The sequence below is a fragment of the Triticum urartu genome, chromosome 6A (genome assembly GCF_056163025.1).
Source record: "Triticum urartu cultivar PI428250 chromosome 6A, HENAU_Tu73, whole genome shotgun sequence".
Classification (NCBI taxonomy): Eukaryota; Viridiplantae; Streptophyta; class Magnoliopsida; order Poales; family Poaceae; genus Triticum; species Triticum urartu.
Window position 1 is genome coordinate 592,375,053 of NC_141878.1, and position 23,267 is coordinate 592,398,319.

Below are 23,267 nucleotides of genomic sequence, written 5' to 3' on the forward strand. Positions count from 1 at the left end.
AAGAAAAGGGTGTGTCGTTTGTCGACTGTGGGCAACGGAGTGATGTAGATGTACTGTAGAGTACATATTCAAGGTACAGAGTGAACTATCTTAGTTCTTTCTTGTGCTATATGCCAATCTCAGATTTTATGCTAGTTCTATTTTAGCTCAACGTTGGTGTTAGCAGTAAAAAACACTTGCAAATGTATGTGTCTTGAATACATAAATTTATGTTCTAGAAGATAAATGCAGAGAATGGTCACAATAATTTAATTTGATGTTTAGTACAACATCTGTATTCAGGATAAGAGTTTGATGCCTTGCTTTTTATAATTCAAATCATTTGTATTTGTTTTCTAATATTTAGACATAATGGTTTGCAGGGAACAGTGAGGTGACTTTAGATAGCTGTAGTGAGCTGATGGAGCCTTTGACCTGAAGTTATATTAGTATAGATTACATGATTTGTTGATGAGGATAAGAAAGAGGAGCTGATGGCAAACCAACCGAGGAAGGTCATCGAAGGTTGAGGTTGGGCGCGATGCCACATTAGAAGTTATTTAGGCTATGGGTGAGTTAGGGGCCATGGAGTGAGCCGATAGGAGGGTCGAGTATGGTGCATACATGTCAACGTTGGTAGTCAGAACTTGATGCTGAGTACGGATGGGAATGATGGGGTGAGGATGGGCATGCTTTAGTCCAGCAATTTGTCATTGCCAAATGATTGAATCCCGGTGATGTCATTGCTGGATATGCAAGGTCTCACTGGGCAAGGTATTCGAAGTTCTTAAGTGCTTAGGAACCTCGCTGTATTTTCGTATTGACGTGATTAGCAAGTGTATTTACCGAAGCATAGATGTAATGCAGGTTATGTGTAGCATAGAATCTGAGGTGGCTGCAATCTAGTCAGTTCTGGCATTGGAGAGTTAAGAGTGAATCAGACTTAATCAGATGGCATCAACGCCGTGTTAATCATTGGAAGGTCCGCCGAGCGTTTGGGAAGAGAAGCATGGTGCCAATACGTACTTTTGGTTCTTAACCCAGATGATCTCATTTAAAGTTCTTGGCGTTTGTTATAATCATTCTTGATGAGCTGCACAATGCTTCATGTATTGCACTACTAATGCCGTTTATTTGGTGGTCAAACTCTTGTTCCACTCGTATATAGATGCTATGCAAATAATTTGTTTTGTTTACTAAAATCTGAATATAAGTGAATCTATCTTAAATTAGTACAATGATTATAATTTGTCTTATGTTAACACGATGATTATAATTTTGAAGTGTGGGTGTGACAGGGTTGAGGGATTGTGAGTCGGATGTGCCATTAATGGCAGTATGCTTGGATTGGGGAGTGGAGATAGTAAGGAAAAAGTAGTACTCATGATATATGTTTGACATGATTAGTGTATTATGCATCGTTGCAACGCACGGACAAGGAGCACGTGAAAGTAGATGTTTTGCTGAAATGCATGGTTGGTGGAGAAACATATTTAGAGGAAAGCGAGAGATTCACAAGAACTATTTGTCACAACATAGTGCTAAGCATGTGATGTGCACATTGCATATAATTATTTTTTGATATATGTTCCCATAGATAAGTTTGTTGTTCCATAGCAATGGAAGGGCATTCAGCCAGATTTAGCTTTCTTGGATTAGGAATAGATCAAGAAGGTGACATGGTCGGGGTTTTTTTGTACCATTCTAGACAACAAAACAGTTGACAAGGTGATGGATTGAGAGGATGAATGATGTATAGACTGAGAAGGTGATGTATGATAATTTCAGAGGAAAAGAGCAGTTATAGGAGTGTGTGGTGTTTGTAAGAGAGAGAATATGCCTGCATTTGTGTTGTGATTGAACATTGCGTGTAATGGGGGGGAGGGGGGACATGATCTTTGTTTACTAATTTATTTGTTGGCCCGTGACAACGCACGGGCAGTCTACTAGTACTCCAGTAGGATCGATCCAGCTCTTCTGTATATATACTTCTCAGCCAGAATTGGACAGAGATATATCCAGCATTCGTATGGTTTTTCTTTGTGACGGCCGTGCTTCCAGGATGTCGTGGGCGAGGTTCAGGGACGGTTTGAGGTTCTTCCAATAGTGCTTGACATACGGGTGCAATGCTGCAATTCAGGGACTGTCCAAATCGTTAGAAAAGTATGCATACAACTACAGCATGACAAGACCAAAACGTGGACCGGCTTAATTTGCTTGTAGACCATACAATGGGAGTGATCAGTAACTGGCCAGTTGCCAGCATGACAAATCTTGATGATTTTTGTTGGAATTCCGCCCACGGGTCGATCACATTAAATCACACGGTGAACAAGCGCACGATTTTTTTGACCAAAGACACTAGTAGAAAACAGGGCTATGGTCCAGGCCGGCTCAGCCCATTAGTCCCGGTTCAGTCTAGAACCGGGACCAATGTGGGCATTGGTCCCGGTTCGTGAGCCCAGGGGGCCGGCCGGGCCACGTGGGCCATTGGTCCCGGTTCGTCTGGACCTTTTGGTCCCGGTTGGTGGGACGAACCGGGACCAATGGGCCTCGCTCCTGGCCCACCACCATTGGTCCCGGTTGGTGGCTTGAACCGGGACCAAAGGCTCCCTTTAGTCCCGGTTCATGCCACCAACCGGGACCAATGAGGTGCCTATATATACCCCCTCGCGCAAGAGCAGAGCACAGTGCTCTGTTTTTTCTGGCCGAGGGGGAGAGGGCTTTGTGGTGCTCTAGCTCACCTCCTATGCACATGAGGTGTTCGATGGAATGCCCGAGCCACACTACTTAAGCTTTCTCCTCTCGAAGCTCGACCTCCAAGCTCCATTTTCCTCGAGATTTGTCTAGATTTAGCGGTCCGTCACGCCCCGTCCCCGTCTTCACCGCCGTCGATCACCCGCGCCGATCTCATCACCGACACCACCGTGGTGAGCCTCTTGTTCTTATCTTCTTTCTGAAAGAAAAAATATTCTTACTTGTATGTTTAGATAGATACTTGTATCATTTTCTTACATTTATTATTGCATCTTATATAGTGCGATGGTTTTGGTATCCGCCCCCGTCGGCCCTCGTCCTGTCTATGATTCGGATTTGGTATGTATATTATCTTTATAACTATTGGTTCATTTATTGTTTATGAAAATTATGCCGACCAACGTGACATAGATTTTATTTATCTAGGATGTATGTGAATCGGAAATGCCAACCGACCCTATTGTCGAGAGGTTAAATTTAGTTGAAGAAGAAAACAATTTGTTGAAGGAAAAAATAAAAAAAATTGAGGAGGAGAAGATGATATTGGAGTTGCATGTTGCGGATGTCGTCGATGATCACAAGATCAAGATGGATGCAATGCGCTTGAAGATTAGAAAGATTAGAAAATATGCCATTCATACCGAGGCTTGGTATCATTATGCCGTTGGATCAATTGTTACCTTGGTTGCGATTATGATCGCATTTGTTTTCGCATTGAAATGTTTTACATAGTTTCAATGTATGGTTTAATTAATTAGATGCTCTGGAGAGCTATATGTTGTTAGATGAGAACTATGTATGCACTTTGGTTTTAATGTGATGATGAACTTCTATTAATTTGGACACTTAATTATATATAATGCACGCAGATGAACCGGCAATGGATGTACGGTGACAGGCACACCCGCGAGGACATTAAGGGCGAGCATGAGTTTCTCGATGCGGCTGAGGCAAACAAGCAGAATGGTTTTATGTGTTGTCCATGAAGGAAATATGCCCTAGAGGCAATAATAAAGTTATTATTTATTTCCTTATAATCATGATAAATGTTTATTATTCATGCTAGAATTGTATTAACCAGAAACATAATACATGTGTGAATACATAGACAAACAAAGTGTCACTAGTATGCCTCTACTTGACTAGCTCGTTAATCAAAGATGGTTATGTTTCCTGACCATGAACAATGAGTTGTTATTTGATTAACGAGGTCACATCATTAGTTGAATGATCTGATTGACATGACCCATTCCATTAGCTTAGCACCTGATCGTTTAGTATGTTGCTATTGCTTTCTTCATGACTTATACATGTTCCTATGACTATGAGATTATGCAACTCCCGTTTACCGGAGGAACACTTTGGGTGCTACCAAACGTCACAACGTAACTGGGTGATTATAAAGGAGCATTACAGGTGTCTCCAAAGGTAGATGTTGGGTTGGCGTATTTCGAGATTAGGATTTGTCACTCCGATTGTCGGAGAGGTATCTTTGGGCCCTCTCGATAATGCACATCACATAAGCCTTGCAAGCATTACAACTAATGAGTTAGTTGCGAGATGATGTATTACGGAACGAGTAAAGAGACTTGCCGGTAACGAGATTGAACTAGGTATTGGATACCGACGATCGAATCTCGGGCAAGTAACATACCGATGACAAAGGGAACAACGTATGTTGTTATGCGGTCTGACTGATAAAGATCTTCGTAGAATATGTAGGAGCCAATATGGGCATCCAGGTCCCGCTATTGGTTATTGACCGGAGACGTGTCTCGGTCATGTCTACATTGTTCTCGAACCCGTAGGGTCCGCACGCTTAAGGTTACGATGACAGTTATATTATGAGTTTATGCATTTTGATGTACCGAATGTTGTTCGGAGTCCCGGATGTGATCATGGACATGACGAGGAGTCTCGAAATGGTCGAGACATAAAGATTGATATATTGGAAGCCTATGTTTGGATATCGGAAGTGTTCCGGGTGAAATCGGGATTTTACCGGAATACCGGGAGGGTTACCGGAACCCCCCGGGAGCTATATGGGCCATAGTGGGCCTTAGTGGAAAATAGAAGGGGCTGCCCTAGATGGGCTGCGCGCCTCCCCCTTCCCCTAGTCCTATTAGGACTAGGAGAGGTGGCCGGCCCCCTCCTCCTCTTTTCCCCCTCCGCGAATCCTATTCCGACTAGTATTGGGGGGGGGGGGGGGGGGAATCCTACTCCCAGAGGGAGTAGGACTCTCCTGCGCCCTCCTCCTTGGCCGGCCAGCCTCCCCCCTCTACTCCTTTATATACGGAGGCAGGGGGCACCTCTAGACACAAGTTGATCCACGTAATCTATTCCTTAGCCGTGTGCGGTGCCCCCTGCCACCATATTCCTCGATAATACTGTAGCAGAGTTTAGGCGAAGCCCTGCTGCTGTAGTACATCAAGATCGCCACCACGCCGTCGTGCTGACGGAACTCTTCCCCGACACTTTGCTGGATCGGAGTCCGGGGATCGTCATCGAGCTGAACGTGTGCTCGAACTCGGAGGTGCCGTAGTTTCGGTGCTTGATCGGTTGGATCGTGAAGATGTACGACTACTTCCTCTACGTCGTGTCATCGCTTCCGCAGTCGGTCTGCGTTGGGTACGTATACAACACTCTCCCCCTCGTTGCTATGCATCACATGATCTTGCGTGTGCGTAGGAAATTTTTTGAAATTACTACGAAACCCAACAGTGGCATCCGAGCCTAGGTTATTTATGTTGATGTTATATGCACGAGTAGAACACAAGTGAGTTGTGGATGATACAAGTCATACTGCCTACCAGCATGTCATACTTTGGTTCGGCGGTATTGTTGGACGAGACGACCCGGACCAACCTTACGCGTACGCTTACGCGAGACCGGTTCCCTCGACGTGCTTTGCACATAGATGGCTTGCGGGCGACTGTCTCTCCAACTTTAGTTGAACCAAGTATGGCTACGCCCGGTCCTTGCGAAGGTTAAAACGGAGTCTATTTGACAAACTATCGTTGTGGTTTTGATGCGTAGGTGAGATTGGTTCTTACTTAAGCCCGTAGCAGCCACGTAAAACATGCAACGACAAAGTAGAGGACGTCTAACTTGTTTTTGCAGGGCATGTTGTGATGTGATATGGTCAAGGCATGATGCTGAATTCTATTGTATGAGATAATCATGTTTTGTAACCGAGTTATCGGCAACTGGCAGGAGCCATATGGTTGTCGCTTTATTGTATGCAATGCAATCGCGATGTAATGCTTTACTTTATTACTAAACGGTAGTGATAGTCGTGGAAGCATAAGATTGGCGAGACGACAACGATGCTACGATGGAGATCAAGGTGTCGCGCCGGCGACAATGGTGATCATGGCGGTGCTTCGGAGATGGAGATCACAAGCACAAGATGATGATGGCCATATCATATCACTTATATTGATTGCATGTGATGTTTATCTTTTTATGCATCTTATCTTGCTTTGATTGACGGTAGCATTATAAGATGATCTCTCACTAAATTATCAAGAAGTGTTCTCCCTAAGTATGCACCGTTGCCAAAGTTCGTCGTGCCCAGACACCACGTGATGATCGGGTGTGATAAGCTCTACGTCCATGTACAACGGGTGCAAGCCAGTTTTGCACACGCAGAATACTCAGGTTAAACTTGACGAGCCTAGCATATGCAGATATGGCCTCGGAACACGAAGACCGAAAGGTCGAGCGTGAATCATATAGTAGATATGATCAACATAAACGATGTTCACCATTGAAAACTACTCCATCTCACGTGATGATCGGTTATGGTTTAGTTGATTTGGATCACGTATTCACTTAGAAGATTAGAAGGATGTCTATCTAAGTGGGAGTTCTTAAGTAATATGATTAATTGAACTTAAATTTATCATGAACTTAGTACCTGATAGTATCTTGCTTGTTTATGTTGATTGTAGATAGATGGCTCGTGCTGTTGTTCCATTGAATTTTAATACGTTCCTTGAGAAAGCAAAGTTGAAAGATGATGGTAGCAATTACACGGACTGGGCCCGTAACTTGAGGATTATCCTCATTGCTGCATAGAAGAATTACGTCCTGGAAGCACCGCTGGGTGCCAGGCCTGCTGCGGGAGCAACACCAGATGTTATGAACGTCTGGCAGAGCAAAGCTGATGACTACTCGATAGTTCAGTGTGCCATGCTTTACGGCTTAGAATCGGGACTTCAACGACGTTTTGAACGTCATGGAGCATATGAGATGTTCCAGGAGTTGAAGTTAATATTTCAAGCAAATGCCCGAATTGAGAGATATGAAGTCTCCAATAAGTTCTATAGCTGCAAGATGGAGGAGAACAGTTCTGTTAGTGAGCATATACTCAAAATGTCTGGGTATAATAATCACTTGATTCAATTGGGAGTTAATCTTCCGGATGATTGCGTCATTGACAGAATTCTCCAATCACTGCCACCGAGCTACAAGAGCTTCGTGATGAACCATAATATGCAAGGGATGAACAAGACTATTCCCGAGCTCTTCGCAATGCTGAAAGCTGCGGAAGTAGAAATCAAGAAGGAGCATCAAGTGTTGATGGTTAACAAGACCACTAGTTTCAAGAAAAAGGGCAAAGGGAAGAAGAAGGGGAACTTCAAAAAGAACGGCAAGCAAGTTGCTACTCAAGAGAAGAAACCCAAGTCTGGACCTAAGCCTGAAACTGAGTGCTTCTACTGCAAGCAGACTGGTCACTGGAAGCGGAACTGCCCCAAGTATTTGGCGGATAAGAAGGATGGCAAGGTGAACAAAGGTATATGTGATATACATGTTATTGATGTGTACCTTACTAGAGCTCGCAGTAGCACCTGGGTATTTGATACTGGTTCTGTTGCTAATATTTGCAACTCGAAACAGGGACTACGGAATAAGCGGGCACTGGCAAAGGACGAGGTGACGATGCGCGTGGGAAACGGTTCCAAAGTCGATGTGATCGCGGTCGGCACGCTACCTCTACATCTACCTTTGGGATTAATATTAGACCTAAATAATTGTTATTTGGTGCCAGCGTTGAGCATGAACATTATATCTGGATCTTGTTTAATGCGAGACGGTTATTCATTTAAATCAGAGAATAATGGTTGTTCTATTTATATGAGTAATATCTTTTATGGTCATGCACCCTTGAAGAGCGGTCTATTCTTATTGAATCTCGATAGTAGTAATACACATATTAATAATGTTGAAGCCAAAAGATGCAGAGTTGATAATGAAAGTGCAACTTGTTTGTGGCACTGTCGGTTAGGTCATATCGGTATAAAGCGCATGAAGAAACTCCATACTGATGGACTTTTGGTACTTGCGAACCGTGCCTCATGGGCAAGATGACTAAAACACCGTTCTCCGGTACTATGGAGAGAGCAACAGATTTGTTGGAAATCATACATACCGATGTATGTGGTCCGATGAATATTGAGGCTCGTGGCGGATATCGTTATTTTCTCACCTTCACAGATGATTTAAGCAGATATGGGTATATCTACTTAATGAAACATAAATCTGAAACATTTGAAAAGTTCAAATAATTTCAGAGTGAAGTTGAAAATCATCGTAACAAGAAAATAAAGTTTCTACGATCTGATCGTGGAGGAGAATATTTGAGTTACGAGTTTGGTGTACATTTGAAAAACTGTGGAATAGTTTCGCAACTCACGCCACCCAGAACACCACAGCGTAATGGTGTGTCCGAACGTCGTAATCGTACTTTACTAGATATGGTGCGATCTATCATGTCTCTTACTGATTTACCGCTATCATTTTGGGGTTATGCTTTAGAGACGGCCGCATTCACGTTAAATAGGGCACCATCAAAATCCGTTGAGACGACGCCTTATGAACTGTGGTTTGGCAAGAAACCAAAGTTGTCGTTTCTTAAAGTTTGGGGCTGCGATGCTTATGTGAAAAAGCTTCAACCTGATAAGCTCGAACCCAAATCGGAGAAATGTGTCTTCATAGGATACCCAAAGGAGACTGTTGGGTACACCTTCTATCACAGATCCGAAGGCAAAACATTCATTGCTAAGAATGGATCCTTTCTAGAGAAGGAGTTTCTCTCGAAAGAAGTGAGTGGGAGGAAAGTAGAACTTGATGAGGTAACTGTACCTGCTACCTTACTGGAAAGTAGTACATCACAGAAAACTGTTTCAGTGACACCTACACCAGTTAGTGAGGAAGCCAATGATAATGATCATGAAACTTCAGATCAAGATACTACTGAACCTCGTAGATCAACCAGAGTAAGATCCGCACCAGAGTGGTACGGTAATCCTATTCTGCAAGTCATGCTACTAGATCATGATGAACCTACGAACTATGAAGAAGCGATGGTGAGCCCAGATTCCGCAAGGTGGCTTGAAGCCATGAAATCTGAGATGGGATCCATGTATGAGTACAAAGTATGGACTTTGGTTGACTTGCCCGATGATCGCCAAGCAATTGAAAATAAATGGATCTTTAAGAAGAAGACTGACGCTGATGGTCATGTTACTGTCTACAAAGCTTGACTTGTCGCAAAAGGTTTTCGGCAAGTTCAAGGGGTTGACTACGATGAGACCTTCTCACCCGTAGCGATGCTTAAGTCCGTCCGAATCATGTTAGCGATTGCCGCATTTTATGATTATGAAATTTGGCAGATGGATGTCAAAACTGCATTCCTGAATGGATTTCTGGAAGAAGAGTTATATATGATGCAACCGGAAGGTTTTGTCGATCCAAAGGGAGCTAACAAAGTGTGCAAGCTCCAGCGATCCATTTATGGACTGGTGCAAGCCTCTCGGAGTTGGAATAAACGTTTTGATAGTGTGATCAAAGCATTTGGTTTTATACAGACTTTCGGAGAAGCCTGTATTTACAAGAAAGTGAGTGGGAGCTCTGTAGCATTTTTGATATTATATGTGGATGACATATTGCTGATTGGAAATGATATAGAATTTCTGGATAGCATAAAGGGATACTTGAATAAAAGTTTTTCAATGAAAGACCTCGGTGAAGCTGCTTACATATTAGGCATTAAGATCTATAGAGATAGATCAAGACGCTTAGTTGGACTTTCACAAAGCACATACCTTGACAAAATTTTGAAGAAGTTCAAAATGGATCAAGCAAAGAAAGGGTTCTTGCCTGTGTTACAAGGTGTGAAGCTGAGTAAGACTCAATGCCCGACCACTTCAGAAGGTAGAGAGAATATGAAAGATGTTCCCTATGCATCAGCCATAGGATCTATCATGTATGCAATGCTGTGTACCAGACCTGATGTGTGCCTTGCTATAAGTTTAGCAGGGAGGTACCAAAGTAATCCAGGAGTGGATCACTAGACAGCGGTCAAGAACATCCTGAAATACCTGAAAAGGACTAAGGATATGTTTCTCGTATATGGAGGTGACAAAGAGCTCACCGTAAAAGGTTACGTTGATGCAAGCTTTTACACTGATCCGGACGATTCTAAATCGCAAACCAGATACGTGTTTACATTAAACGGTGGAGCTATCAGTTGGTGCAGTTCTAAACAAAGCGTCGTAGCGGGATCTACATGTGAAGCGGAGTACATAGCTGCTTCGGAAGCAGCGAACGAAGGAGTCTGGATGAAGGAGTTCATATCCGATCTAGGTGTTATACCTAATGCATCGGGTCCAATGAAAATCTTTTGTGACAATACTGGTGCAATTGCCTTGGCAAAGGAATCCAGATTTCACAAAAGGACCAAACACATCAAGAGACGCTTCAACTCCATCCGGGATCTAGTCCAGGTGGGAGACATAGAGATATGCAAGATACATACGGATCTGAATGTTGCAGACCCGTTGACTAAGCCTCTTCCACGAGCAAAACATGATCAACACCAAGGCTCCATGGGTGTTAGATTCATTACAGTGTAATCTAGATTATTGACTCTAGTGCAAGTGGGAGACTGAAGGAAATATGCCCTAGAGGCAATAATAGAGTTATTATTTATTTCCTTATAATCATGATAAATGTTTATTATTCATGCTAGAATTGTATTAACTGGAAACATAATACAATATGTGAATACATAGACAAACAAAGTGTCACTAGTATGCCTCTACTTGACTAGCTCGTTAATCAAAGATGGTTATGTTTCCTGACCATGAACAATGAGTTGTTATTTGATTAACGAGGTCACATCATTAGTTGAATGATCTGATTGACATGACCCATTCCATTAGCTTAGCACCCGATCATTTAGTATGTTGCTATTGCTTTGTTCATGACTTATACATGTTCCTATGACTATGAGATTATGCAACTCCCGTTTACCGGAGGAACACTTTGGGTGCTACCAAACGTCACAACATAACTGGGTGATTATAAAGGAGCATTACAGGTGTCTCCAAAGGTAGATGTTGTGTTGGCGTATTTCAAGATTAGGATTTGTCACTCCGATTGTCGGAGAGGTATCTCTGGGCCCTCTCGGTAATGCACATCACATAAGCCTTGCAAGCATTACAACTAATGAGTTAGTTGCGAGATGATGTATTACGGAACGAGTAAAGAGACTTGCCGGTAACGAGATTGAACTAGGTATTGGATACCGACGATCGAATCTCGGGCAAGTAACATACCGATGACAAAGGGAACAACGTATGTTGTTATGCGGTCTGACCGATAAAGATCTTCGTAGAATATGTAGGAGCCAATATGGGCATCTAGGTCCCGCTATTGGTTATTGACCGGAGATGTGTCTCGGTCATGTCTACATTGTTCTCGAACCCGTAGGGTCCGCACGCTTAAGGTTACGATGACAGTTATATTATGAGTTTAGGCATTTTGATGTACCGAATGTTTTTCGGTGTCCCGGATGTGATCATGGACATGACGAGGAGACTCGAAATGGTCGATACATAAAGATTGATATATTGGAAGCCTATGTTTGGATATCGGAAGTGTTCCGGGTGAAATCGGGATTTTACCGGAATACCGGGAGGGTTACCGGAACCCCCCGGGAGCTATATGGGCCATAGTGGGCCTTAGTGGAAAAGAGAAGGGGCTGCCCTAGATGGGCTGCACGCCTCCCCCTTCCCCTAGTCCTATTAGGACTAGGAGAGGTGGCCGGCCCCCTCCTCCTCTTTTCCCCCTCCGCGAATCCTATTCCGACTAGGATTGGGGGGGGGAATCCTACTCCCAGAGGGAGTAGGACTCTCCTGCGCCCTCCTCCTTGGCCGGCCAGCCTCCCCCCTCTACTCCTTTATATACGGAGGCAGGGGGCACCTCTAGATACAAGTTGATCCACGTGATCTATTCCTTAGCCGTGTGCGGTGCCCCCTGCCACCATATTCCTCGATAATACTGTAGCGGAGTTTAGGCGAAGCCCTGCTGCTGTAGTACATCAAGATCGTCACCACGCCGTCGTGCTGACGGAACTCTTCCCCGACACTTTGCTGGATCGGAGTCCGGGGATCGTCATCGAGCTGAACGTGTGCTCGAACTCGGAGGTGCCGTAGTTTCGGTGCTTGATCGGTTGGATCGTGAAGACGTACGACTACTTCCTCTACGTCGTGTCATCGCTTCCGCAATCGGTCTGCGTTGGGTACGTAGACAACACTCTCCCCCTCGTTGCTATGCATCACATGATCTTGCGTGTGCGTAGGAAATTTTTTGAAATTACTATGAAACCCAACAGTCCATGCACTGAATGTGGGAATACGAGGTCTTACTCTAACCGGAAAATCCTTCACTCCCACCTGCTTTACAAGGGTTTCATGCCACACTATAATGTTTGGACGAGGCACGGAGAAATAGGGGTTATGATGGAAGACGGCGAAGAAGAAGAGTACGATGACAACTATGTGCCCCCTGAATACGGTGATGCTGCAACGGGGGGAGCTGGTGAAGATCAAGAGGAACCAGACGATGTGCCCAATGATGCTGCCACGGGTGAAGCTGCTGAAGATCAAGAGGAACCAGACGATGTGCCCGATGATGATGATCTCCGCCGGGTCATTGTCGATGCAAGGACGCAATGCATTAGTCAAAAGGAGAAGCTCAAGTTCGATCGCTTGTTAGAGGATCACAAAAAAGGGTTATACCCCAATTGCGAAGATGGCAACACAAAGCTCGGTACAGTACTGGAATTGCTGCAGTGGAAGGCAGAGAATGCTGTGGCTGACAAAGGATTTGAGAAGCTACTGAAAATATTGAAGAAGAAGCTTCCAAAGGATAACGAATTGCCCGACAGTACATACGCAGCAAAGAAGGTCGTATGCCCTCTAGGATTGGAGGCGAAGAAGATACATGCATGCCCTAATGACTGCATCCTCTACCGCGGTGCATACAAGGATCTGAATGCATGCCCGGTATGCGGTGCGTTGCGGTATAAGATCAGACGAGATGACCCTGGTGATGTTGACGGCGAGCCCCTCAGGAAGAGGGTTCCTGCGAAGGTGATGTGGTATGCTCCTATAATACCACGGTTGAAACGTCTGTTCAGAAACGAAGAGCATGCCAAGTTGATGCGATGGCACAGTGAGAACCGAAAGAAAGATGGGAAGTTGAGAGCACCCGCTGACGGGTCGCAGTGGAGAAAAATCGAGAGAAAGTACTGGAGTGAGTTTGCAAAGGACCCAAGGAATGTATGGTTTGCTTTAAGCGCGGATGGCATTAATCCTTTCGGGGAGCAGAGCAGCAATCACAGCACCTGGCCGTGACTCTATGTATGTATAACCTTCCTCCTTGGATGTGCATGAAGCGGAAGTTCATTATGATGCCAGTTCTCATCCAAGGCCCTAAGCAACCCGGCAACGAAATTGATGTGTACCTAAGGCCATTAGTTGAAGAACTTTTACAGCTGTGGAATGGAAACGGTGTACTTACGTGGGATGAGCACAGACAGGAGGAATTTAACCTTAAGGCGTTGCTGTTCGTGACCATTAACGATTGGCCCGCTCTCAGTAACCTTTCAGGACAGACAAACAAAGGATACCATGCATGCACGCACTGTTTAGATGACACTGAAAGTATATACCTGGACAAATGCAGGAAGAATGTGTACCTGGGCCATCGTCGATTTCATCCGACCAACCATCAATGTCGAAAGAAAGGCAAGCATTTCAAAGGCGAGGCAGATCACCGGAAGAAGCCCGCCATGCGCACCGGTGATCACGTGCTTGCTATGGTCAATGATTTACACTACGTAATCTTTGGAAAGGGTCCCGGTGGACTAGCTGTTCCGAATAACGCTGAGGGACACACACCCATGTGGAAGAAGAAATCTATATTTTGGGACCTACCCTACTAGAAAGACCTAGAGGTCCGCTCCTCAATCGACGTGATGCACGTGACGAAGAACCTTTGCGTGAACCTGCTAGGCTTCTTGGGCGTGTATGGGAAGACAAAAGATACACCTGAGGCACGAGAGGACCTGCAACGTTTGCACGAAAAAGACGGCATGCCTCCGAAGCAGTATAAAGGTCCTGCCAGCTACGCTCTTATGAAAGAAGAGAAAGAAATCTTCTTTGAATGCCTGCTCAGTATGAAGGTCAGGACTGGCTTCTCATCGAATATAAAGGGAATAATAAATATGCCAGAGAAAAAGTTTCAGAACCTAAAGTCTGATGACTGCCACGTGATTATGACGCAACTGCTTCCGGTTGCATTGAGGGGGCTTCTACCGGAAAACGTCCGATTAGCCATTGTGAAGCTATGTGCATTCCTCAATGCAATCTCTCAGAAGGTGATCGATCCAGAAATCGTACCAAGGCTAAGGAGTGATGTGGCGCAATGTCTTGTCAGTTTCGAGCTGGTGTTCCCACCATCCTTCTTCAATATCATGACGCACGTCCTAGTTCATCTAGTCGACGAGATTGTCATCCTGGGGCCTGTATTTCTACACAATATGTTCCCCTTTGAGAGGTTCATGGGAGTCCTAAAGAAATATGTCTGTAACCGCGCTAGGCCAGAAGGAAGCATCTCCATGGGCCATCAAACAGAGGATGTTATCGGGTTTTGTGTTGACTTCATTCCTGGCCTTAACAAGATAGGTCTCCCTAAATCGCGGTATGAGGGGAGACTGACTGGAAAAGGCACTCTTGGAAGAGACTCAATAATATGCAGGGACGGATATTCTTGGTCTCAAGCACACTACACAGTTCTACAGAACTCTACCTTGGTGACCCCGTATGTCGATGAACACAAGAACAGTCTGCGCTCCAAACACCCGGAGCAGTGCGACGACTGGATTACATGTGAACACATCAGGACTTTCAGCAGTTGGTTGGAAACACATCTCAGAGGTGACAACACTGTTTGTGATGAGTTGTACTTGTTGTCAAGGGGACCATCTTTGACTGTATTGACTTACAAAGGATACGAGATAAATGGGAATACATTTTACACGATCGCCCAAGATCAAAAGAGCACCAACCAAAACAGCGGTGTCCGCTTTGATGCAGCAACCGAGAGCGGAAAGGACACATATTATGGTTACATAGTGGACATATGGGAACTTGACTACGGACCTGATTTTAAGGTCCCTTTGTTTAAGTGCAAATGGGTCAATCTGTTAGGCGGCGGGGTACAGGTAGACCCACAGTACGGAATGACAACAGTGGATCTGAAAAATCATGGGTACACTGACGAACCGTTCGTCCTAGCCAATGATGTGGCACAGGTTATCTATGTGAAGGACATGTCTACCAAACCGAGAAAAAGAAAAGATAAGGAAGCGAATACATCATACGATGAGCCAAAGCGACACATAGTTCTTTCAGGAAAAAGGGACATCCTGGGAGTGGACGGCAAGACAGACATGTCTGAAGATTATGAAAAGTTTCATGAAATTCCTCCCTTCTATGTCAAGGCTGACCCAAGCATCCTGATAAACAATGAAGATTATCCATGGTTACGGCGCAATAAGCAAATGACATAAGCGAAGAAAAAGTGAAGACTTTCTCCCGCAACTATTATGATGATACCATGCCAAATTTGTAACAGACGAACATGCTACCATTGTCCGCTTTGTACATGCACATGCTATGTGGGTGAAATTATGATACCATCCCAACTTTCAACTTTTTCAGAGTTCATTTGAAATGCTTTCATGTCTTATGGTTCGAAACTTTGATACTTCGAAAGTGATTGTCCATTTTGTACACGAAGTGCATCAAGTTTTTGTCGTAACCCTCTCTACTTTTTGGAACATGCTATGTGGGTGAAATGATGATACCATGCCAACCTTCAACCTTTTCGGAGTTCATTTTGAAATGCTTTCCAATTTCAGAGTCATTTAGCTCAAAGAATGAATTAATAGCAAACAGAATGAACTACAAAACTTTTATGAAAATAAAAACAATCAATTAAAATATTATGTTATGATCAACTAAAATAAAACTATACTATTCTTCAATAGCAAAAAGAATATAATTTTTGTGACCTAAAATCAAACTATAAGTATTTAATTGTAAGTATAAATAAAAAATAAATAGCAAAGAAGAAAAAAAAAATCTATTTTTATAGTAAAGTTATTCATAAACTAGTGATTAACACAAATTTTTAAAAATTCAAATTTAAACTATTCAAAATTTAAAACTAATGGAACTAATAGAAAGTTTATAATTTTTGTGACCTAAAATCAAAAAGAAATCACTAAAAAACTATAAGTATTTAGTTGTAAGTATAAATAAAAAATAAATAGAAAAAAAAATCTATTTTTATAGTAAAGTTATTCATAAACTAGTGATTCACACAAATTTTTAAAAATTCAAATTTAAACTATTCAAAATTTAAAACTAATGGCACTAACAGAAAGTTTATAATTTTTGTGACCTAAAAGCAAAAAGAAATCACTAAAAAACTGTAAGTATTTAGTTGTAAGTAGAAATAAAAAAAATAAAAAACCAAAAAAATGTAGAAATAAAAAAGAAAAAACCAAAAAAATGCCTCCTACTGGGCCTCCACGGCCTGAATACGACTAGAAACCCTACATGGGCCAGGATTCAGGCCCGCAGAAGGCCCAATAGGCCCACAGGCAGTAGCAAGTTTAGGCCCGAAAGCCTGCATTAGAGAGGAGCTCGAATGGGGAGGCACACCAGCGCTTATAAACCAGTGTCGGCGCCCTTCAGCTAGCAATGTGGGACTAAACTTTTGGGCGCGGGGCAGCACAAGGTCTTTGGTCCCGGTTGGTGGCACCAACCGGAACTAAAGGGGGCACTGGTCACGGTTCGTGGCACCAACCGTGACTATTGCCCCCCTTTAGTCCCGGTTGGTGCCACCAACCGGGACCAAAGGCCGCCGCTTCCCGCCCTTTGGGCTGCTGAAAATTGGCCTTTGGTCCCGGTTGGTGGCACCAACCGGGACTAAAGGGGGGCATTGGTCCCGGTTTGTGCCATGAACCGGGACCAAAGCCTTTTCTATATAAGCAAAGACTTAGCGTTTTTTCAGATTTCATCGCCAGTTCCCCGCCCCGACGACGCCGCCAGGCTGCCCGAGCTAGCCCCGACGACGCTGTCAGGCTGCCCGTGCTCGCCGTCGCCGTCGCCCCGCGTCCCTGCCCCGTGCTCGCCGTCGCTGTCGCCCCGCGCCCCTGCCCCGTGCTCGCCGTCGCCCTGCCCCTGCCCCGTCCCGCCCCGTGCGCCGGCGCCCTCGCCGCCCCCGCCGTCGCCTCGAGCTCCCCTGCTACGGGCTCGCCGTCGCCGCCCCGTGCTCGCCGTCACCCTGCCCCTGCCCCGTCCCGCCCCCGCGCGCCGGCGCCCTCGCCTGCCCCCGCGCTGTGAGCCGCCGCCCGGCTCTGTTTTTTTTATTTTTATTACTTTAATTTTTTTGTTCATATGTGATGTATATGTGTATGTGGCTATAATGTATATGTGTATGTGAACAATGCAAAAGATTGTTTTTTAGAAAAATTAGGATTTTTTTCTGTTCATAGATTTTTTTGGTGATATTAATTATTGTAAATATGCAAATGTTTGTATATTCATATGAACAATGAATTAGGCAATACTACTTCTTGTATTTTTAAGAAGGAAGAAGAAGAAAAAGAATGAGAGGAAAAAGGAAATAAGAAGAGGAAGAAAGGAGAAGAAGAGGGGAGAGGAAGAAGAGGAGAAATAAATAAGAAGAAGAAAAAAGAAGAAAAAGAAGAGGAGAAGAAGAAAGGAATAGAGGAGAAGAAGAAAAAATAGAAAAAAAATTCTATTTTTTCTTCTTCTCCTCTATTCTTTTCTTCTTCTCCTCTTTTTTTTCTTCTTTTTTTTCTTCTTCTTCTTCCTTCTTCCTTCTTCCTCTTTTCTTCCTTTTCCTTATTTTCCTTTCTCGAGGGATAAGAAGAAAAAGAAGAGGAGAAGAAGAAAGAAAGGAATAGAGGAGAAAGAAGAAACTTCGACACGAGGGGGGGTACCGATACCCCCTCCCCGGTAACATTATTTTCCCATGTATATGTATGTCGCGTTGTTGTCGATAAAACGAGGGTGTCGAGGGTCGGGAACTAGGGTAGAGGGTCGAGGGTCGTTAAGGGGTCAAGGGTCGAGGGTTTCAGGGTCGAGGGTTCGAGGGATCGAGGGTTTCAGTGTCAAAGTATTGAAGAAATCCATGCCTTCATCATTAGCCAGAAGTAACCAGGGCATGTTGGTACGAAGTTCTACAAAGTTGTTCTGGAATGGAGTCCCGGATAGAATAATCCGCCTTTTGGTACGAATTCAGCAAAGGCCTTCCAAATAGCGATATTCAGAAGGCTCTTGCTGAACTTTGTACCAAAAAGCGAATTATCCTATCTGGGACTCCGTTCCAGAACAACTTTGAAGAGCTTCTTACCATCATGCACATGTTACTTTCGCCTAATGATGAAGACATGGTTTTGTTGAATCCTTTGACACTAGGCAACCTCCCGACCCCTCGGCGATCCTCTCGAACATGAGAGGAAGAAGAGGGTCGTCTAGGGGTCGAGGGTTCCAGGGTCGTCGAGGGTTCGAGGGGTCAAGGATCGCCGAGGGGTCGAGAGAGGTTTCCTAGTGTCAAAGTATTGAAAAAAATCCATGCCTTCATCATTAGCCGGAAGTAACCAGGGCATGTTGGTACGAAGTTCTGCAAAGTTGTTCTGGAATGGAGTCCCGGATAGAATAATCCGCCTTTTGGTACGAATTCAGCAAAGGCCTTCCAAATAGCGATATTCGGAAGGCTCTTGCTGAACTTTGTACCAAAAAGCGAATTATCCTATCTGGGACTCTGTTCCAGAACAACTTTGAAGAGCTTCGTACCATCATGCACATGTTACTTTCGCCTAATGATGAAGACATGGTTTTGTTGAATCCTTTGACACTAGGAAACCTCCCGACCCCTCGGAGATCCTCTCGAACATGAGAGGAAGAAGAGGGTCGTCTAGGGGTCGAGGGTTCGAGGGTTCTTCTCCTCTATTCTTTCTTCTCCTCTTTTTTTTCTTCTTCTTCCTCTTTTTTTTATCGGGAACGAGGGTCGTCGAGGGACATAGATGTAGTGTCATCGTTGTCGATATATACCCCCTCCCGATAGCTTACTATGATTAGGTAGCTAGTTCTACGTTCGGCACTAATATATCCATCTGTCATGTTTGAATAATAATTGCCATGTTGTAAATATTTGTAGAAACTATGGACACCGCCCTAGACGAAGCAACAAAAGAAGCGTTGTTGAGGGACATAATCGCACAAGGAAGTGATGCCATCTTGTTGTTTCTCAACGAAACTGATGGTCTAGAAGGAGAGGGTGAACAAGCTGGCTACGGTGACCTAATGCCGGTGCAAGAAGAAGAACATGAGGACGGCTCCGGTGACCCAATGCCGGTGCAAGGAGACCGTGATGACGGCTCCGGTGACCGAACCGAGTCCGGCCAGGTATATACATTTGTTAAGCCTATGCTGACTAGCTGATTGATGCATTCATTGTTTTGGTATGTACACATATTAATTAAGTCTTTGTTCTTTTTTCTAGCCCTCCGGATCAAGCACAACTTCGGTAAAGAGACGAGGCCCGAAGAAAAAGTTGAGCTCGGATGAAAAGTTTGAGATCATAGCAATCGCGCCCGATGGCCAACCTATTGAACCCCTCCGGACAAAGAGCGCATTTGTTGCTCAGTGCGGGGTTCTAGTTAGGGACAAGATCCCGATAAGCATCCAGCAATGGTTTAAGCCGGCTACAGAAGACCCTGAGGTCTCTTATGTCAATGATATGCAGAAAAATGATCTTTGGACTGAGCTGAAGTCAAATTTCACCCTACCGCCTGAGGATAATCCAGAGAACCCAGTTAAAGAGAAATTAATCAAGTCTTTTGCTCTGAAGAGGATGGCAGAACTATTCAGGAGGTGGAAGAAAGAGCTGAATAAGTTTGTCGAAAATAATGAGACACCAGAATTCAAGGGCAGATATGAGAAGATCAGAGATCACTGGCCCGCATTTGTGGCCCACAAGACATCGGAAAAGAGTCAGAAGATGTCGGCGACAAACAAGCAAAATGCTGTGAAGAAGAAGCTTCACCATCGCACGGGGTCAGGTGGCTACCTCGTAGCCCGGCCTAAGTGGTCCAAGACTGAGAATGATCTGGTTCATAAAGGGATCGAACCAGAGACAATTAACTGGCCAGACCATTGCCGGACTTGGTTCTTCGGGGCTGGCGGAACCCTGGACCCTGTAACAGGGAAGTGCATTTGGACGAACGATCAAATGGACATACCAGTCAGTAAGCTTAAGCAGTATATCGAAGCAGCGCAGGAAGAGACGTTCCTTCCAGACAGAGAGAACGACGAGATCACAATGGCCCTCGGGAATCCTGAGCACCCTGGACGGACACGAGGCACGCCAGGCTCCATTCCGTGGAAGGTTGGGTTTCCGGACACAGGCGGTTACAAATCCCATGAGAGGAGGAAAAAAGTGCAGCTGACCCAAATGCAGGCGCTGCAAGCAAGGGTAGACGCGATAGAGGAACGAGAAGCAAATCACAGCAAACGTACTGTCGAAGCCTCCCCTGAAGCTACCCCGCCATCTCAGCGCAGAAGCAGCGTGGCTTCCACCGAGCTGCTTCAGCCGGAGCATTCCTTGATGGCTCCTGCGATCTATCCCGTGGATGCTATAACGGATTCTCAAAATTGCCACCTTATGACGCAATGGATGAATTTGAAGGTCAAGGCGGCTGTTGGCTCTGTTTATCCTACTGAACCCGGCGCAACTTTTCACTGCCTGCCGATTCCAGAAGGATATGCTAGGGTGATGGTGGATGAGATAACGGAGGGATTTGAGGACCTCCAGCTTGACCACCCTACCGGTGAAGGGGAGACTCGGCTGGGGTCTGCTCTGAAGACTCCATGCCTATGGCGGAAGGAGCTCATCAACCTTCCGAACTGGACGCCACCGCCTCCTCCTCCTCCGGTGAGTCAGGGCACTCCGCCTCCACCGCCTCCTCCTCCGGCGAGTGACGATCAGGGCCCTCGGCCGGCTCCTTCTCCGGCGCGTGGCGGCACTCCGCCTCCTTCTCTGCCTGCGCCGACGCGCCCGAGCAGCCAGCCTCCTCCTTCTCCGCCTCGTCAGCAAGGGCGGAAGAGACCTGCCGCCGCTCCAGCTGCTCCGGCGCGTCGTAGTCCTTCTCCTCCGCCTCTTAAGAAAGTAAAGAAGACAACCGCTACGTCTGCTCTGTCGGCGTCTAGCAGTACAACCAGAGGCGGGAGGACATACAGATTCGGTCCTTCTCTGAAGACTCCAGAGAAGATACCATATGAGAGGACCCTGGAGGAGAACGCCGAGATCGCGCGAGAAGAAGTGAGGAACTTCTTTGAAGGGGTGAAAGCAAAGAAACATCCACCTCCGGAGGAGAAGGTAGATCGGGTGAAAGTGAAGCGCACTCTGGCTGCCCTGACAAAACCACCAAAGTCTGATCCGCCGAAAGGAAATTATGACCGCATTATTGGAAAGGAATTTGCCGAAGCGGAGCGGTCGGGAAGTACTGTCAGTGATCAAAGGCTGAAAGAACGACGAGCTGGGAAACAAATTGCCCAGCTCGGCGAACAAGAGAAGCAATCATGCCCCCCGCTCAAGGTGCCTAGCCACAACGTCGCTAATGATCCGAGGATGGTGCCCGGTTATAGCAATCTTGCAGATTACCTGCCCGACGAAGTACATTATGAACCCATGGACGTGCAGATACAAAGATACGAGTACGGGAAGCCTCTCGTCAAAGATGAAAGATCTCTATCAACGATGATGCGAAGATTGCATGATTGGTACTTGAAAATCTGCAGAGACTCTGGGGGGAGGAGTACTTTGTATGTGAAAGTTAAAAAGGAGCATGACCTCGTTGGAATTGATCTGTTGCCTGTTCCATTTGAGGAGTTCTATCAGTTTTTCAATCAATTGGCCCTCGATAAAACAACGGTTGCCTGCTACTGTCTGTAAGTAGTACTACTTCTGTCATTAAGTTTCTCTATATAGCTTAGCTCTTTCATTGCATGTATTTATAATCATCCTCACTATATTATGCAGATTGAAGATCGCCGAATTGAAGAAAAGACAAGTCGGTGATATTGGGTTCATTAACACATATCTCATAGATGCAACTCAGGTTAAACTTCATGCCGCAGCTACCGAGGCCAACTTGCTACGATCGTTCGTAATAAATCAAAACAAAGATATAATACTCTTTCCTTACAACTTCAGGTGAGTGTTACTATCTTGTGCGTATTCAGTTTCCCTTATATATTAGTCAAGGTTATAGTAATGTAATTCATGAGTTATGCATGCGTGTGCAGTTTCCACTATATTCTCCTAGAGATTAAGCTTGAGCAGGGACTAGTAACCATCTTAGACTCAAAACGAAAAGATCCCCAGGACTATGCAGACATGACTCAAATACTCCAGAAGTAAGTTAAATCGATCATTATCCACCATATCAGCAACTTTGTTCATTTCCTGATATCAAGTAATTGTTTTCTTTGTCTGGCAGGGTTTGGAGAAAATTCACCAAAACAGTTCCGGGACTGCCGAAGGAGCTGGAATTTAGACACCCGAAAGTAAGTACTATAGTAGCATGTTCCGCGCATCTCCTAGTGATTCAAGCGCTAGTTTCATCAATACCATTTAGCATTCTTGCTTATCAGTTTGATTGACCTCTATTTCTTGTAAAGTGGTTGTGGCAGGAACAAGGGAATGATTTCTGTGGATACTACATCTGCGAGTCCATCCGCCACACGACCTGTGAGCGGGGCGGGTACTCTAACGAACAATATGAAGTACGTAAATAACAACATTCACAATTTTATTTTATTACCATCATTTGTGTTGAGTTTCATTCATTCATATATATATGTATTGACCCCCTTCTTCAAATTAGATGTTTCGGAAGCGGGATGAACTCCTAGCACCAGCTCGCATGCGAGCAATTCAAGAGGAATTGGCGGCATCCTTTCTTGACCACGTGATCCCTGAAGACGGAGAATTCTATGTGGACCCTGAGTCCGTATGATTATATTTGTAAGAGATAATTATTGTATATATGTAGCCGATAGTGTCAGATAGATATA

General features: G+C 44.8%; 1 pseudogene; it reads right to left on the reverse strand.

Moving 5' to 3' along the window:
* Nucleotides 1–1,971: 1,971 nt before the first annotated feature.
* LOC147966851 (uncharacterized) overlaps nucleotides 1,972–23,267 on the reverse strand; it is a 43,934-nt pseudogene continuing 22,638 nt past the window's right edge.